The 19605-nt window shown below is 34.4% G+C and overlaps 1 pseudogene; it reads left to right on the top strand.

Annotated features, from left to right (window-relative positions):
- Window positions 1–5668: 5668 nt before the first annotated feature.
- LOC143532238 (glutamate receptor 3.2-like) lies at window positions 5669–19556 on the top strand (annotated as a pseudogene).
- The last annotated feature ends 49 nt before the right edge of the window (window positions 19557–19605 follow it).

The following is a 19605-nucleotide window of genomic DNA, read 5'->3' as shown; positions in this document are numbered from 1 at the left end:
ATATGAGTATATATATAAGTATATAATTATTCTTTGTTATAGAATATATTATTTAAGTATTATGAATAAGCTTAAATAATAAAAGGAATATGTTTCTTAAAGAAGAAGAAACGTCGGGTTTTTAAATATAAACTAAAGGTTTATAAAGATTACTTTATAACTAAAGGTTTTAAAGTAAAAGAAATAATGAACTAAAGGTTCATCGAGATGATAAGACTAAAGGTCTTAAGCCGGATCACGTATCCGACTAATGAATGTTATACTCGTACTATAGGTGCGAGATAGCGAAGGAAAGACTAACGGACAGTGTTGGAAGCCGATCCCATTGAAAAGGTGAATACGCCCCACTTTTATAAATTTGTCTTCAAACAAACAAACATGTTATGTGTAAAACTTTACATGAGGCTTTGTGTCTCTAAAACATTGTAAATAAGAGTATAAACCTAGCCCTCAGGCTGTGGTATACGTTTGCCTGGATCCTTACATATGTGGTATGCGGTGGGCACATCGCACCACGCCTGGTCACGACCTCCAGCCACGATGAGCCGAACCAAAGTATGTTCGAGTGAGAATGACCTTGTGTATATTTATGGTACCTATGTACGTCGGAACGCTGCGGTGTTCTGCTGAGGTGACCTAGTGTAGAGACTCGAGTTTATAATGATTGTTTAACTTGATTATTCCTAAGCCAAGATGGGCCGAGGCTTGCGTGGTCTCGAGGGGTAATTAAGTAAAGAAAATATTTTTAGCGTCAGCATATTCATCAGCATTCGTTGCTGACGTATTTTTATAACATTTTGCAGACAATTAAGAATAGAGCTTGAAAGACGAAGAAGCTCAAGAATCCGATGGCTCGGATAATTTTGTGTAAATATTAAAATATGGTGGTTTTGTAAACTTATAAACAAGTAAAACTAATCGAGACTATCGTCTCGTCTTTTGTACTGTAAATATTTATAAATATGATCCTTATGTTTTTATAAAGTCTTCCGCATTAATTCGCAACTCTGATTTATTTACAAACATGGTACCAACTATGGTTCATACCCCTAGGCTTAGAATGGGGGTGTGACACAAACACCCCGATATGACAGCTTTACCAGTCCGATGATGTCAGCAGTACTTGATAGGCGGCCTATAGCTATATATGCGGCCTATCAAGTACAACATATAAGACAAACACCCCTTAATAGGCCGTCTATAGCACTATAGGCCGCCTATTAAGGGGTGTTTGGGGTGTCTCTAACACAACCCTTTGCTAATATGGAGAGAGAACAGGGGCGGACTACAAGGGCGGCCACTGAATGATTAGGGTTTGTATCCAGCCTAACTTATTTTGTATTGTTTATTTGAACCCGGTTAATTCATACCAGGCCATATTGGGCCATTTGCTATTTCAGCTAAATACATCAAATTGTGCAAAGCCCAACTTAAATCTTTACATTACCGAGACCGAATTATTAGATTTATGAACCATTTTTCAGTTCACTACAATTACATAATACCACTATTGAACTATATTTTAAAAGATACCCTGCAACTAAAGATAAATATCCTTATCATTTTGTTATGTATGTTTCTAAAATTTAAAACAAATATTTGAGGTGTTTTGGGAGTTCCTTCAACTCAACCGCCGGTGGAGTCTCAAGTGAAGGCCTAAACTTGGAGTCAACAACGTCCGTTAGTTTCTCCACCTGTTGACCCTGGCTAGGCGATTAGATATTTATGTCAACTGTCTTTAAACATAGGGGCTTTCGTAATGGTCTAGAAATACACACCGATTAGATGTTTTATACCACAATTTCATGTTTTTGTACCTTCATTTCCTATGTAAATATGCCTCCATTTCATGTGATTATATCTCAGTTTCATGTTTATATCTTCATTTTTATGGTCAAGGTGACTACTTAAACACATTAAATGATACTTTAAAATATTGCATTCAATGTTATTATGTTACGATGTTAGTAATACCGTATTCATTTGATGTACTTTCATATTTAAATGTTATTAGTTGCCCCTGCTGCCTTTTGATTATTATATATCTATGTGTCATATATATACACTGAAATATGTATACTTGTCATATGCATATAAGCCATATAAAATAGAAACATATATCCATGTATCATCAAATGTATATGCCACTTCTGTGTGGTAGATTGCATAAACTCTTAGTTTTTTCGTTTGCAAAATGCAATCGGGATTTATTACTTCATAGGAGAATCCGTCTGACTTGTACTAGGTAGCTTTGCTTCGTATGAAAACTATTGCGCGTCATTATTTATTCAAACTACATCTTTGTAATGGAAGGTCTTTTTGTAATCCATTAAGGTAACACTTTATATTAACGCGTATCCCGTCCACCGGACGGGTATAAACCTAGTTATATTAAGTTTTAAATTAATTATACTAATACTAATATATTTTTATTATTGATCCTTTTATATATAACACAAACCGAACTATATCTGGATAATGGGTAAGCGAGCAACAAGCTGCGCCGCTATCCCCTTTTGAATCGCAAAGCCTATTCTACTAAATATAAATCCTTGGTTCCTCGGGCTCTGCGAGTCACTGTGGACCACCTTCTTCACCCGCTCCAAGAAGCGAACCGCCTCGGGAGCTACGGATCCAAAAGTGTCGAAGGCAAATGGAATGAACACGTGCTGATTCTCCAAACACGATGTCTCATGCTTAGCAACCTTTCTAGACTCCGCTCTCAAAACCGCCTGTCCCGGTACGAAACCCCTGTCTCTCAGCCCCACCAACAGGGACACCCCAGTGAGGTCAACACACGCATGCTTACCCCCTGCCCAACCAAACACAAGAACTCACTAATATATTAAAACTAATGTTATTATAAAGAATAACTTTTAATATATATTCTTGTTTTGAATTAAAAAAATCATAAAATTCGTTGAAGCCACCGTTCGCCTGAACCACAACAGGGTCAGGCGGCTTCAGCGAGTGTCCAGTCAGCATCCAGTGAGTACTGCATGACACAATATTATTGATTGAATTCGGAGCTAAACTTCAACGACAACTTACAATCTAAAAGCCAAAAACGAAAACTTTTTAAAACTCAAAAATCAAAATTTAGGTTTTGATGAAAAATTGAGCCAATAAACCCATGCACATCCTAGTGGTGGACTAGTAGTCAGGGAAGACAACCAGAAATGTAAATGATTAGAAGGTTGAGTGATGAAGGTTAGAGTATGTATTGGTTTAAAAGTTATCAAATGTTATTTTTCCGTCCCTAATATTTAAGATTAGATAATTGTTGCCACTTTCATTTAAATAGGTAAAATCAACATAATGTCCTGAGTTAATGTTAAAGCATAGACAGGGTAAGTACGAAATTGACAACCATTGAGAAACATGGAGTATCCAATTGCAAAATAAAAAATAAAAGAACTTTTAAATGAAGGTCGCAAAAATGATCAAGCCTCAAGGCGATTTAAAAAATTTACTCTAAGATATAATAGGATATTCGCATTTTAGTGTGTTCTTTCTAAATATGATAATTGCATTATATACAGGTGTTTGGTGTTGCTATTGGTGATATTTGCAATCATCACTAAACGTACAAAGGTCGTTGACTTCACACTACCGTATATACAATCAGGTCTGGTTGTAGTGGTTCCCATAAAGAAACGAGACTCAAGCGTTTGGGATTTCTTACGACCTTTTACTCCCCTAATGTGGGCCATCACCACGAGTTTCTTCATCATAACCGGAGGTGTTATTTGGATACTTGAACACGAGCGTAATGAAGAATTTCGGGGAAAACTTAAGCGACAGTTACTCACCATCTTCTTGTGAGTAGTTTCGATCTTGATATCGCTTCACGTGTCTGTGTCTTATTAAGTCTCAAAGCGGGCTAGTAAGTAGTCACGGGTCAAAACATGTTAATATTAAAATAGGTAATTTTAAGAACGAAATAAAAAATGAGTATAAAAGTAACCACTATATTTTTAATAGGGGCTAAGAGAGACACGTTTCTAAAATGCATGAGTTTTAACTTCTGACCCTAAAGCCAATGTGTGATGCTCAATGAACACATCACATGTGTGGGAAAATGAGTTAAGTTCACTTTTCGATTGCGCTGTTTTTTTAACGAAAATAATATTCATTCATATACTATTCAAAATGGTCCAATTAAAATAGAGATATGGGTAAACGGACAACCAGATACGTCGCCACCCCTTTTGAATGACATTTGATAGTTTAAATCTTTCCAGTGGCACACTATGGTTTCTAAATCTATAAAGAATATTTATAGATTGTATTTTAACTGATCGTTAAGTTTTAAACATAAGTATAAGTGATAAAAATAAAGGTGTGTTTGTTTTATTAATTTCAACTATTATCTTTGGTCGATGCCTGTCTAAACTAACGAATTGGCCGATAATGATCCTCCTTTTCATCATATTTGTTCCCAACGGTCCGCGATTAACATAATTCCACGCCGCTAGTTGCAGGTCGTCAGAAATACATATTTGGCCGGGAAACCCACATTTTTTTCAAACTCAACATTTTCGTCACAAACATCTTTGTAACCTTGGATCGGACCTTTAGAAACCTTTTTCTACTGAACCCCCAATTATTGAGTTCGCTGGAACCCTAGAACCATTGTCGGAATCGATTGATGGTACTCAAGTGGTGGTGGTTGCTATGTACATGTTGAGATTTTCGGTAAAAAAATGTGACTTTTCCAACCAAAAGCGTTTTTCCAGCTACCTGCAAGTAACAGCGTTAGAATTTTGTTAATCGCTAACCGATGGGACTGTCAACCGTCAATTAGTTAGTTGTGAACGACAACGACCAAAAGATGATAGCTTTGATTAATAAAAACCAATGCACCTAAAATAAATAAATAAATAAAAGAAGCTCTAGTACCACAAAAGAAATTTTATGTATAACCAAAATAACTATTTTTACCTTTTAAGTGTAAAACCAGTGTATGCATAAACTACAAAGTAATCTATGTAGGAATTAATTTCATTTGTATTTCATTTGTTTTTGATTATCACAATTACTACATTAATTTCATTTGTATTTGATCCAAACCTATATAGAATATATAGGTTTTTTTTCTTTTACAATTTTCGCGCCTACTTGGGTGATCAGGTCGGGGACCATTGACCTCCCTTCCCCACTATCAGAGACACCCTTTGTGGCAAGTGGTAAAACTTGTAGTTAGTAAATTAAAAATATAGATATAGATTATTCATAACAATATGTAGGAAACAATGAGGATGACTACAAGAGAAACCTAATCAAATAATATATTGTCAACTTAGGTCTTTCCATATCAACTGACTTGCGAATACAATTCGGAATTACTAACATAGTTTACTTCATCTTCTAGATTCTGTGTGTATTTTAATGAAAGATGCTAATTTTGTCTAACGGGTCTGTGCTTTTCACTATTCTTGTGCCTTTTAATATATCTATTATTATAATTTTATATAGAACATGTTTTGTTTCCCATGGTTTTACAATCTTTAGTTTACTTCCTCTTCTAGATTTTGTGTATTTTAATAAAGATGCTAATTTTGTTTACTGGGTTTGTGTTTTTCATTGTTGTTACTTTATGTTTTATATTTATCATCATTTATATATAGCACATGTTTTGGTTCCCATTTTGTTCATATCCAATGTCATGAGGGATTTAGCGATGTTGATTTTGATGCTAATAACATTATTGGTTGTATTTCTAAGACGACAGAAACGGTTAACATTGGAGCCATTCTGAGCTCGGAAAGCAACAATGGGAAGGTCCAAGCCATTGCCATGAAGGCAGCCGTCAATGATATCAACTCTGACCCCAACATTTTACCGGCTAAAACATTGAGTCTTTCGATTCATGATGCAAACTTCAGTGGCTTCCTCAGTATTATTGGTGGTAATGTTACCCGACCTTTTTAATCTTAGATTAATTTGGAAATTAAAGATTTGAAGAACAAAATTCATGGTTATATCTATTTTCTAATGCTACTTTCATATAAGGTTTTTGGTTCCTCAAGTCGTGTCGAATTGGTATAGGTTGAATTGATGAACTCGAACATCAACTATACCTGATTATACAAAGCTGTCGGATGGTAAACATTTTGACGGGTTGACCTTATAAAATAACTATAAAAAAAACCGTTAAATTTTAAACAGATTAACTCTTTTACTTAAATAGTTAACTCATGCTTAATTAAATGTGTTAGAACAATGTTGGAAAATCAAGTCCCATACAGACACAAAGAACATTTTACTATTCACCACGCATACGATTACCCTAACCATCTATGTTTAATAAGCTCATATTGGTTAAGAGCATTCACCAAAGGCTATCCATTCTCATCCCTCAAATTAACTAAAAATCGATCACCATCTTCTAAATTTATCTGCTATTTTCTCTAAACCATTCACTTCTCACTCCTTATATATGTATATATATATATATATCACTACTAGAATAGTACCTGTATTACACACGAGTGACAATATTTAAAACACCATATATATGTATATAATATAAATTAATGCAAATGTCATATTTATAAAAAAAGAATAATTTTGATTAATTATAAGGCATGATATTATTATTTTAATTCACATACAAAAACATACAAATTAAGACAAACAAAAATAAATGAAAATTTAAACATTTTTATAACTTATACCATGAGTACAAAATGTTTTGTCTTAATTAAAATTTAATCATCTAATGAAATCAACATCCAACGTGTCTTGTCTCATACACATGAATAACTGAAACAAAAAAAATCATTATATAAATTCAAAACACATATACATTAACAATAAGATAAAAATTATATGGTAGATAGTAATAATAATAATAAACACAAACCTTTTGCATATATGAGCATGCCAACAAAGATGATGTCTTCCCATTGCATATTATATGGACTAATACCCGGTGTCAACGCTCTTGAAAGTATGACACAAAACTAAAAATAAAAATCGTTAAATTACAATTCAAACATATTAACTGAAATTGAGTTGTTGCATGCATACAAAAACAAATTAAGCCAAATATATGATATTAATCACTCTTGACCTATCTCATTTAAACCAGACCTTATATTTTGTAAAAACTTCATTTCAATAGATACGGGAATAAATTAAGAAAATTAAAATAATGTTATACTGGTAAATAATTTTATATTAATCGATTTATTTGGAATTGAAATTCAAACCAGAACTTGAAATATTTAGAATCGGTTATCGAAAATATAAGGTTTTTATTTAAGGAATGAATCATGAAATTTAGACATCATTATTTACAATATCTTACTATTAGATACGAAATTTAACAAATTCAAAAGATTTTTATAGCTTACAATCTCAACAAACCTTCCAATTTCCATATTTGACCAATTCTTAATTAGGCAAAATGTCGAAATTAATGTATAAAATTAAAAAAATAATTATATAACGAAAATGATTGTAAAATAAGTTAATAATGCTAATGGTTTGAAATATAATTGACTGCAAATTGCGGTGGCTTTTATAAAATGTTAATTATGAAATGACTTTTATGTAATATAAATTTGATAATTATAAAAAAATTATTTTGTAAAAATGATTGAAAAGGATTAATCAAATATTTCAGGAATTCTTAAATATAAGAATTATTTCATAAGTTATTTTTTGGTGTTTCCAAATATAAGATTTAATTTAATGATTATATAAAGTTTGTAATTAAGAATTAATATGAAGTCAAATTATTTGAATTAAAAATTGATGAATAATTAATTTTAGTATTACGGTCATGTACTCGGATGTTTGTGTCAGTGAAACCTAAATAAGGATTATACATAATAAAATTTTCAAATAAAATATAAACCACCAATTTTAATCAAAAATTTCAAAATCCTGTTCATAACTTTTGTAAGTTTTCTAATTAACCGATTTAATTTTAACTTTTGTAATTATCTCAAATTTATTTATTATCTCTATATTTCTATTATTCATTAAAAATGAACCCTAAACTTGGATTTAATATATCTAACTAAAAAGTTTAATTAATTTTTTTAATAAGAAAATGTACATTTATATATTTCGGTTTTTATATAATTCTCTTACTTTATGCTTAATGTTTAAAACATATTTAAACTCACATCAAATTCAAAATTTGACTAATTTTTAAAAAACTTTTAAAGGTTTTAATACTCTATAATTTTAAACCCATTTCAAAATTTTTTGAAGTTTTCAAATTAATCGATTAGATTTTAAATTTTGTAATGAACCGATTTAATTTTAAATTTTGTAATTATCTCTATATTATTTATTATCTCTATATTTTTATTATTTATTAAAATTGAGCCATAGCCATGGATGTAATCTAACTACAAAAGTTTAATTAAAAAATTTTTAATAAGAAAATTTACATTTATATTTCGGTTTTTATACAATTCCCTTAATTTATGCTTAATATCTATAACATATTTAAACCCATTTCAAATTCAGAATATGACCAATTTTTCAACAAACCTTTAAAGTTTTTAATGCTCTCCATAATTTTAAACCAATTTCAAAATCTTTCCATATTTTTTTGAAGTTTTCAAATTAACCGATTTGATTTTAAATTTTGTAATTAACCAATTTAATTTTAACTTTTGTAATTACATCTATATTATTTATTAAAAATAGTTGAACACAAGTTTATTGTTTTGATATTTTTTTTATTATTCATTAAATTGAACCTAACCTTCAAACTAAAACGTTTAATTAAGAAAAAATAATAAGAAAATGTACATGTATATATTTCGGTTTTTATATAATTCACTTTATTTATGCTTATTATTAATAACATATTTAAACACATTTCAAATTCGAATTTGACCAATAACGAAAATTATGAAAATATATTAAATTGAATTTGACCAACAATCAAAATTCTTAAAAATTGAGACTGTCATGAGCCAATTTGTTAACTGAGACCGACAACGACCAAAAGATAATAATTTGGATTAATAAATGTCAATAAATAAACCAACCCATAAGCATAACCCATTGAAATAAAATGCTAGTGATTATCTAAACATAACAACTCTATAATTAAACAAAGAAAAACTTTGTCTTCAACCTTTTAATTTATCTTGAGGATCAACCCTTGAAACATAACATACCTAGCACGTTGCACCAGAATGATGGTATTGACACTCGTATAGCTTATTATAAAAAAAACATATTTAAAACTTGTCTAGTTGATTGGTGACGCATGGTGATGCTAATATGATTGGTACTGTGTTACGGCACCAGAACAAAACCCAAAAAACTAAATTCATTAACAAATAAGCACGACAAATTAACATAAAAAGCCGCATGTTGTGGTTGCGAACCAACGCGAATTCTCTCGATATTGGTTTACGGAACGAAAAGTAAACCAAAATAATAAAATTATTAAGACCCGGATACAACAAATTAACATATTTAGTTCGTTCTGATAATGACAATAAGCCCAAAAAAGTAACTGCACAAAATAGTATTGCCAGTTGTATAACTTATGTGGTTGCGAACCAACGCGAATTCTCTCGATATTGGTTTACGGAACGAAAGTAAACCAAAATAATAAAATTTTTAACACGCGGAATAAAAAATTAACATATGTATTTCATTACGATAATGACATTAAGCTGATAAAGTAACCGCACAAAATAGTATTGCCAGTTGTATAACTTATGATAAAAAAACATTTCTAGAATGAAATATAGTCGTTTGGTGAGAAACCCGCTCGGTACAACTACGAGTTGACGCAAATTCGGGCGTTGTTGGGTTACAACTCTGGAAGTAAACAAAAAAAAAATTCAACACTAAAATACAACAAATTAACATGTTTAAAACCAAAAACAAAGAACAAAATATGCATGTTACGACGATGGACCAATGCAGTCTAGTCGGACAGGTTACAACACTAGAACTAAAATATAAATTGTCAACACCTAAAAGAAAATTTTGGGTGTTGCGGTGGCTAACTTAGGCGAATTTGGCCGATGTCGATGTTAACAACAACAAAAATTGCACACTCGTTGCGGTGACGGACCTACGTGAGTTTGTTCGGTATTTTGTTACAACACTGGAAAACAAAATTTGTCAACACCAAAATAGGACAAATTAAAAAAAATATGCGTGTTGCGGTGGCTAACAGAAGTGAATTAGATCGAAGTTGACGATAAAAAAAATTAAAAAAAATACGCACGTTGCGGTGGCGAACCGACGCAAATTTGTTCGGTGTTGGGTTACATTACCGGAACTAAACGAAAGAAATAAATTCGTCAACACTCGAATACAACAAATTAAGATATTTTAAAAAAATATCATTGCGGCGGCCTACCAAGGTGAATATGGTCAGTATATATGGTAAGAAAAAAACACTCAGGAATTACGGCGTCGATGTGCATTTGCTTGATATAGTGTTATGCCATCATGACAAAAAAAAGTAAAAATAAAAATCTGTAAACACCGTATACAACAAATTAACATATTTAAAGCAAGAAATTAAAAAAAATGTACACGGGCGAACCAACACATATTAGATGGTGTTGACACTAAAAAAATACATGAGCTTTGCTGCGGCGAACCAATTTGAATTTGGTCAGTATCGTTGATATCGACAATAAATGGTAAACAAATAATTTGGTCATTATCGACGGTACCATCACCAAATTATAAACATATATTAATAAGGCCGAGTGAAATTTAATCAAAAATAAATATATATAACAATTGTGAAGTGGCATAACGAGATGAGCCATGTGGACCAATCAAAAGAATTGCTACACCAAGCCATATATGGTTTTCTAAATCTATAATTAGGTCGTCCACCGTGGGTTGTACAGGGGCGATTGGGTGATGGAACACCGTCGAGGGGCGTCTTAGAGGGGTGATTTGGGTTGGGGCGGTGGGCGGAAGAAGAGGCGACGTGGGGATGGAGGCGGGTTACCCTAATACACACACATACATATATCTTTATTTTAAATATATATAAATGACACCTTTAAAAGCTACCTGGTTACTCTCTACATTCTCTCAAACCATCAGATTAATTGTTTTATTTGTAAATTGAGTCTTCTCATGAATTTAACTCGAATTCACGGGTATGGGTCTTACCAAACCTAGATAGCCCTTAAACGGGTTATAACATCTCATTAAATTAAAAATTAATCTTACCAAATATTTGATATGAAAATCTTATAAAGTAGGGATATACTAAGAAATAATATCTGATTTTTTTAGAAAAATATTATTTATAACTAAGAAACAGTCTTATAGAAAAAAATAAACTGGTCATGGTCTCACCAAAACCAAATAGCTTTTAAATAGGTTAAAATATCTTATTTATTTGTGAAACTCTTTCTTCATTAAGTCTTAAGTATATTATTAACTTCCTTACAATAAATACAATTAAAATCCCAAAAATTATATTTAAATATTAAAATGAAAAATGTAAAACAACCACGTAATACGAGGGATAAAAGCTAGTATATATATATATATATATATATATATATAACAGGGTCGGTATAGTGGCTTTAAATCACAACAGGAAGTTATGTAGAGAAGCTTTGATGCCTTGTTTCTTATGTGACACTGATGTGAAGGGGTGACAAGCCGGTCCATATAGGACGGTCTTATAATATAGTTATAATTTTAATTATGGACATATCTAGTCTTTTATCTATATAAATAAAACCATAAAAATCTTACGTGTCGTGATATGGTCGCTCACCCTTATTTTGGAGTCTCCAGATTTGCTTGATTTTTAAATGGAGGCTTCTCATGCATTTGACCCGAATCTACGGGTGTGGGTCGCATCAAACCCAGATATTTCTTACACGGGCTATAACATCTCACTAAATCAAAAACTAATCTCACCAAATATTTAAGAAAAAATTACAAATTTTGTCCTTTTGAATTACAAATATTATGAAATGAGTCCTTTACCAAAAATAGTTTCACTATCCTTTATATGGATGTTTGCCATGATTTTTGTCCTTTAAACTAACACCCGTTAAACAACCCTATGTGCATAAAAAGTGATGGGCATAATCGTCTTTCCCCATAATATTAAAACTACGTTCTCTCTCTCTCAAATTTTCTCTCACTTTCATCTTCTCCAAAGATATCACCAACACCAAACCCTACCTTCACCACACCACCTCCGGCAACCCAGCGTATGACCACAACCATCACCGCCTATCAACGTCGCCACGTCTATCACCACCAAATCCGACCTACAAAAGGATCTTCATTATCACCACTAAGTCCACCATTTCTCTCTCTACTTTGCCTCTTTCATACACACCACACCCACATCAACAACCACTATACCACTGCCACACACTGAGAGAAGAAAAAAATGGGTCATCAACCACCACCACCTCCACAAATCTAGCTGACTGCGGTGTCGTCGTGTGGTGGTTAGGGACGGCGAGCTGTCGACGGTGGTGAAAGCCATAACTATTAGGAGTTTAGGACCCATATCTAAACAATGGCGAAGTGTGGCAGATCTAACTGCGGCGGCGGTCTCATATCCACTTAATTTCGCATATGAGCTTTCTTCCTTTCAGGTGTACCATTTTCGTCAACATATTGATATCTCGTTGATAACTCTTTGGACTGAGGTCACAGGTTTTGATGGTGACACTAGTGGTGAGGGTTGATGGTAACGGTGACGATGAGTGTCGATGGTGATGGTGGTATGGTGGTGACGATGGTGTGGTTGTGGTGGTGGGTTTGTGGTGGGAGGGAGGGAGGGAGAGGGCTTGAGAGAGAGAAAGATCTCAAGTTAATGGGTGAGGAGGAAAGAGTTAACGGGTGTGGTGATGGGTGGTGATGGTAGGGTCTGGTGTTGGTGATATCATTGGAGAAGATGAAAGTGAGAGAAAATTTTAGAGATAGAGAAAGTATTTTTAATATTATATATAGAAGGGGTAGGGAAAAGACGATTGTACTCATCACGTTTTATGCACATGGGGCTATTTAACGAGATAAGTTAACGGGTGTTAATTTAAAGGGCAAAAATCATGGCAAGCATCCATATATAAAGGATAAAGAGTGAAACTATTTTTGATAAAGAACCCATTTCATAATCTGTGAATTCCAAAGGACAAAATTTGTAATTTATATAAAGGTACGGGATATACTATAATTAATATATGATTTATTTAAAAAAAAGAAATATATTATTTATAAAAAACCAATTTTATAGTAAAAAAAATAAACAGGTCTTGGGTCTCGTTAAACCCATATAGCTTTTAAACCGGGCTATAACATCTCAATTATTTGTGAAACAATTTATCATCAAACCATAAGTATATTATTAACTTTCATACAATAAAAATATAAAAATTCAAAAAATAAATAAATATTAGAAATAAATAATATAAATAACCCCGTAATGGGATTAAAACTAGTTTGTTAATATAATTATCTTTTTTAGCATTGAAGTACATGGAAGATGATAATGTGGCTGTCATTGGTACATTTAGTTCTACGATAGCTCGTGTACTTTCAAATATTGCAAATGAACTCCATGTCCCGTTTTTGTCATGCTATGCGTTAGACCCGTCACTCTCACCACTTCAATACCCCTATTTCTTCCAAACAGCCCCTAATGACCTTTACCAAATGACAGCCATTGCGGAAATGGTTAGTTATTTCGGTTATCAAAAAGTAATCGCCATATATTCATATGGTGACCAACTTAGGAACAGCATGTCCATATTAAGTGATGAACTATGGAAGAAACGGTGTAGGCTTTCTTACAAAGCCCCATTGCCATCCGACTCATTATCTCCACAAGATATTCATGACGTGCTGGTCAATGTCCGGTCAATGGAGTCTCGTGTCATTGTTGTACATGGTTACGATAGAGCGGGTCTTTTAATCTTGGAAGCTGCTAAGAAGCTTAGCATGATGAATAAAGGATATGTCTGGATTGCATCCACTTGGTTGTCAAATGTTTTGGATTCTAGCGGTAATAATTCTAAAACCGCATGGGTTTCACAAGGGGTGCTCACGCTTCGGCCCCACGTACCAGATTCAGGTAAAAAACGAGAGTTTGAAAGAAGGTGGGAGAGTTTGAGTAACGGGTCAATAGGGTTGAACGTGTATGGCACCATTTCTTTCTCAAGTGATGCCCGCTTAACGGGTTTAAAGGGAACAAAAGGTTTGAATCTTGGAGCACTTAGTATTTTTGATGGAGGAAAAAAGTTGCTTACCAACTTATTGCAAACAAATATGAGTGGGCTAACAGGGCCGGTCAAGTTCAATCCTGACCGGTCCATGATCAACCCCTCTTTTGATATCATCAACGTGGTTGGGAACCACGGTCGGGTTCTTGGATACTGGTCAAACCACTCTGGGCTATTGGTTCAATCTCCAGAGACTCTTTATGCAAAACCACCAAACCGAACGTCTCCTAATTGGCATTTAAGAAGTGTGGTATGGCCCGGGAACACAACAACAAAGCCTCGTGGATGGGAATTTTCAAATAAATGGGAGACCGTTAAGAATTGGAGTTCCGGTAAAAACTACTTTTAAGGAAACTGTTGCACAAGTTAACGGTTCACATGGAATTCATGGGTTTAGCATAGATGTGTTTCTTGCTGCACTAAAGTAGATTCCATATCCGATTCCTTATGAGTTTGTCATGTTTGGGGACGGACACAAGAACCCAAGCAACACCGAGTTGGTGAATAAAGTTGCACACAATGTAAGTCAAGAATAATATATAATACGATATTTTCATTGTAAGATTATGAAAGATTGAATTGCATTATTATTATTATTGTATAGGTTACCTTACAATTTATAGCCATTACAAGGAACAAATACCTTAAGAAACCTAATGGTGATATTTGCATTTAATGCAGGTGTTTGATGCTGCTGTTGGTGATATTTCAATCATCACTAAACGTATAAAGATCGTTGACTTTACACTACCGTATATAGAATCAGGTTTGGTTGTAGTGATCCCCCATAAAGAAAGTAGACGTGAGTGCTTGGGCTTTCTTTCGGCCTTTTACTCAACAAATGTGGGCCGTCACCACGGGTGTTTTTATCACAATTGGAACTGTCTTGCGGATATTGGAACACAAGCGGAATGAAGAATTTGGGGACCCACTTAAGCAACAATTTGTCACCATCTTCTGGTCAGTAGTTTACTTTAGATCTTGATATTGCTTTATTGTCTATTTTGAGTAATCTTACAATAAGCTAATGTGATTACAATCAAGTCCCGTATCGATAATCAACACACAAATTAAACGAATAACTCTCGTCTATATTAATCAGAAAATATCACTCTAAAAACTGATTACAAACCCCAAACCCTAACTCGGTTTGACTCTTGATGAACCCTAACTCGGTTACACCAAACCCACACCATCTAATGTCTAACCATAACTCGGTTTATATAGACTAACCCTAACTTGTTAGACAAGACATTACCAGATATAATAAAACCTAATTATTGGGTTGGGCCTTATACTTGGGCCATACAACAATTGACCCAACAATCACCCCCGCAATTGTTGTACTCGAGTCACCCGACTCACCCCCTAATTTCCTACTCGAAATTGACGGGTCTTCAACTTCACGCTTGTCATCATTCTCTTGATTCTCCCGAGGCTTTTCATGATCTCTTGCAATGTTCTTTATGCTCCACTTGGCTAGAAGACACACTTGCTTCGTTTGATCATTAGACGCCTTCCCTTGGGCTTGAATCTCTTTCTTGACCACGCGTTTAGTTTCTTGAACTCTCTTCTTTGGACTTTGAATTTTGGAAATTGGATCCTTGATTGGAATCTGACTCGTAACCGGCTTGTCTTCTTTCAGTCCAATACTTTGAAGATCCCTACCTGCAAAATTCTTCATTCAATGATAGCTCGTTTATCGGAACTTGTTATCGTGAGACTAATCTTGTACAATCAATTCTTGGTCCTTGTCACCTTCATCAAAAGCTTACCTATATCATCTTTAATGGTTAGCAAATCATGCTTCATGTGAATCTCGCATCCACCTTCCGTTGCTTGACCAAGACTTATGATATTGCACTGTAGGCTCAGAATGTAATAGACATCGGTCAACAAACGTTGCCCCCTGTTTTTCCTTCAATTAAGACCGACCTTTTTCTCCGAATATCAATACAAGATTCATCTCCGAACTTCACCGTTCCCATGACTTGTTCCTTCAATTCATAAAAATACGATTTATTACCGATCATGTGATTCGATGCTCCGTTGTCGAGATACCAAACATCTTTCTCCATCGGTTCAGTTTCGAAACGCTTTTGAATCACACCATCTTTATTCAGAAAAAACGTTTTCTGATCACCTTTTATCATAAATAAACTTGGATCAAAATCATCAATTTTGTTCAAATTAGATTCTTCCTTTTTCTTCATACGTTCCGAACACGAAGACGCAAAGTGACCAAACTCATCACAACGGTAACACTGAACATGTGACATATCCTTTCTTCTCCATTGACGATCCTTCGATCTTCTTTGACCCGTATACCTTGACCCATGATGTTGACCATCTCGGTTTTCATAACCATCTTTATCCTCATCCTCTCGGTCTTGACCTCCAGTTTCCCGGCCTCTTCCACGTCTCTGTGAACTCGGCCAACCCTTACCTCGCTACCAGACTGATCATACGACTTCCCTTTGTAATTACTTTATGTCCGATTGAAAAGTAACTGACCTTGTGAATTTGAAGCGCGTTCTCTCCCTCGTAAACGTTCCTCAAACGCCTTAAGTCTTCCAACATCATCTTCAACCCTCATACTATCGAGATCAACCGTTTGCTCGATTGAGGCTACCAAGTTGAAGTATTTGTCTGGAACCGCTTCAAGTAACTTTTTCACCAAAACATCTTGCTTGAATACATGACCAAGACCCGTTGCCTTTGAAACCATACCGGTTATTTTTCCCGCAAACTGATCAACAGTCTCGTCTTCCGCCATCTTGAGTTTCTCAAATTCACTTTTCAACGTCAGTAGTCGAGCCTTTTGGATTCGCTCAGCCCCAACAAACTGTGCCTTCAAAGCCGTCCATATATCCCGAGCATTCTTGTATTGAGAAACGTGAAGAAGAATATTACCTTCCATAACTTGGCACAAAAACGACCTTGCCGTTTTATTCTTCTTCGCATCAATAACCGCACCCTCATTCGGTTGAACAACTTCCCATAACTCTTGATCATCTAAGATCGCTTCCACCACAATCGCCCATGTGATGTAATTAGTTTCATTCAGCTTTGGAACCTGTAACGATATCCCCCCAACTCGCTTTGGGTTGGATTATCGACTCTTCTTTGTCACCTGCCATTGACGTCGTCGAACACCTTTGATCCACTTCGTTGGAACAAATACAAACCAATCAACTAGCCCTGAACAACTTTTCAGAACTGAACCCGTTTGCTCACAACATCCTGGTCGCGATTACCTCTTGAAAGAAAACAAGTAATCTTGTGCATAAAAAATATAACTGCAACAAAAATTTTCAATATATTTTTTCTTCTTTCGTAACCTGTGCAAACTCTAATTCAACAATAAACTTTGTTGACTTTAATTTGTACCAACATAAAAACAATATTCCAACAAAAAACTTTATCGGAAGCAATTCAGCAAACCAACTTGTTTGCTTCTGACTTGCTTGTATAAAATATTAAATTATTCCACCGTTCACAAACACAACTCCCTTGCAACCGGTAACTACTTCCGTACAATAAAACTGATTGATGCCTTAAGGAACCTGCTTGTTCTCCACGTTCACCACACCAGACCGCGATTCGGAAACCGAACTCGGTTCCGATATGCACCGATTGATAGCTTCTCCTCAAGCCACCACTCGCCACTAATTGATTATCGATTTCTTGAACTTGGCTCTGATACCAATTCAAGTCCCGTATCGATAATCAACACACAAATTAAACGAATAACTCTCGTTTATATTAATCAGAAAATATCACTCTAAAAACTGATTACAAACCCTCAAACCCTAACTCGGTTTGACTCTTGATGAATCCTAACTCGGTTACACCAAACTCACACCATCTAATGTTTAACCATAACTCGGTTTATATAGACTAACCATAACTTGTTAGCCAAGACATTACCAGATATAAAAAACCTAATTATTGGGTTGGGCCTTACACTTGGGCCATACAACAATTGACCCAACATACAGTCATATTGGTACAAAAGTAATTATCTTTACCTTTATAAAACTAAATCTTGTTATTGATGTTTTGCAGGTTTACCTCGTCAACTTTGTTTAACTCACACAGTAAGTATCAAGAGAAAAGCACGAAAACAGGCAATAATTTTTTTAAAAAATAGTCACATTTTTTAAGCTTACCATTTCATAGTCATTCTATTTGAAACCAATATAAATGCGCCCTATTAAGCAAGTCGGTTAAGGCTTAACTAATGTTTTTTGGCACTGAAATCCATGAAAAGTACAACGCGTCCCACCTTTTGATCACTTAGAGAGTAACACGTGTCCACTCGTAAGCTAATTTAGCCTAGCTCACACTGTTATATGTAGATTAGTTGGCTAAATATGATATGATAGCGTATGCTAGTTTAGATATGTAGTTTGCACTTTCAGACTAAATTAGAGTGTAAATGTTTTTAGATAAAGATAATCTAGCAAAGCTATTTAATTGCAGGGGAAAAAACGGTGAGCGTCCTCGGTCGACTGGTTCTCTTCATCTGGCTTTTGGTAGTTCTGATCATAAACTCAAGTTACACCGCTAGCCTCACAACCATTTTAACCGTTGAACAATTTTCATCTCCGATCAAAGGAATCAATTCATTGATCTCGACCAATGCACGAATAGGGTTTCAAGAAGGATCGTACGCTGAGAATTATATGATTGAAGAACTCCGTATACCAAAATCAAGGCTTATGCTTCTCGCTTCTCCACAAGAATATGCTGAGAAACTCGACACAGGGATAATTGCCGCCATTGTTGATGAAGAACCCTACATTGATCTTTTTCTTTCAAATAACTGCAGGTTTCAAGTTGTTGGTGATAGGTTCACCGAAAGCGGTTGGGGATTTGTAAGTATATATTTTTGAATATATATTAAGAAAATGACTGACCGTAAAAAACAACATTCTGTGTGTGTTTTGTTAGGCATTTCCAAGGAATTCTCCACTAGCCATTGACATGTCAACTGCCATGTTCAAGTTATCCGAGAACGGTGAGATTCAAAAGATTCGCGACTATTGGCTCGAGAGAAAAACTTGCAACCTACAAAACTCGGACACGGAACAGATTCAACTAGAAAGATTTGGGGGACTTTTTTTAATATTTGGAGTTGCTTGTGCTCTGGCTCTCCTTATATACTTTTGCATGACCATTCACGAGTTCAGAAAACATTATTCAGACCTCCGAATCAGGCCCCACTTGTTACGTAGGTTTTTATCATTTATAGATGAGAAAGAAAAGGTATCAAAGAACAAGCTAAAGAGAAGGAGGGAGATGTCCATATCTCGTGTCCGGTCAAGAAGTTGACTCGGTCAAAGGCTAATGATCGATGAAGAGTAAAATACTAAATTGTGAA

The sequence above is a fragment of the Bidens hawaiensis genome, unplaced genomic scaffold, assembly GCF_021521415.1.
Source record: "Bidens hawaiensis isolate Kalapana, Puna unplaced genomic scaffold, B.hawaiensis_p1.1 tig00009425_1, whole genome shotgun sequence".
Classification (NCBI taxonomy): domain Eukaryota; kingdom Viridiplantae; phylum Streptophyta; class Magnoliopsida; order Asterales; family Asteraceae; genus Bidens; species Bidens hawaiensis.
Note: the sequence above shows the minus strand (reverse complement) of the source record. Positions and strands in the feature narration are given on the sequence as shown.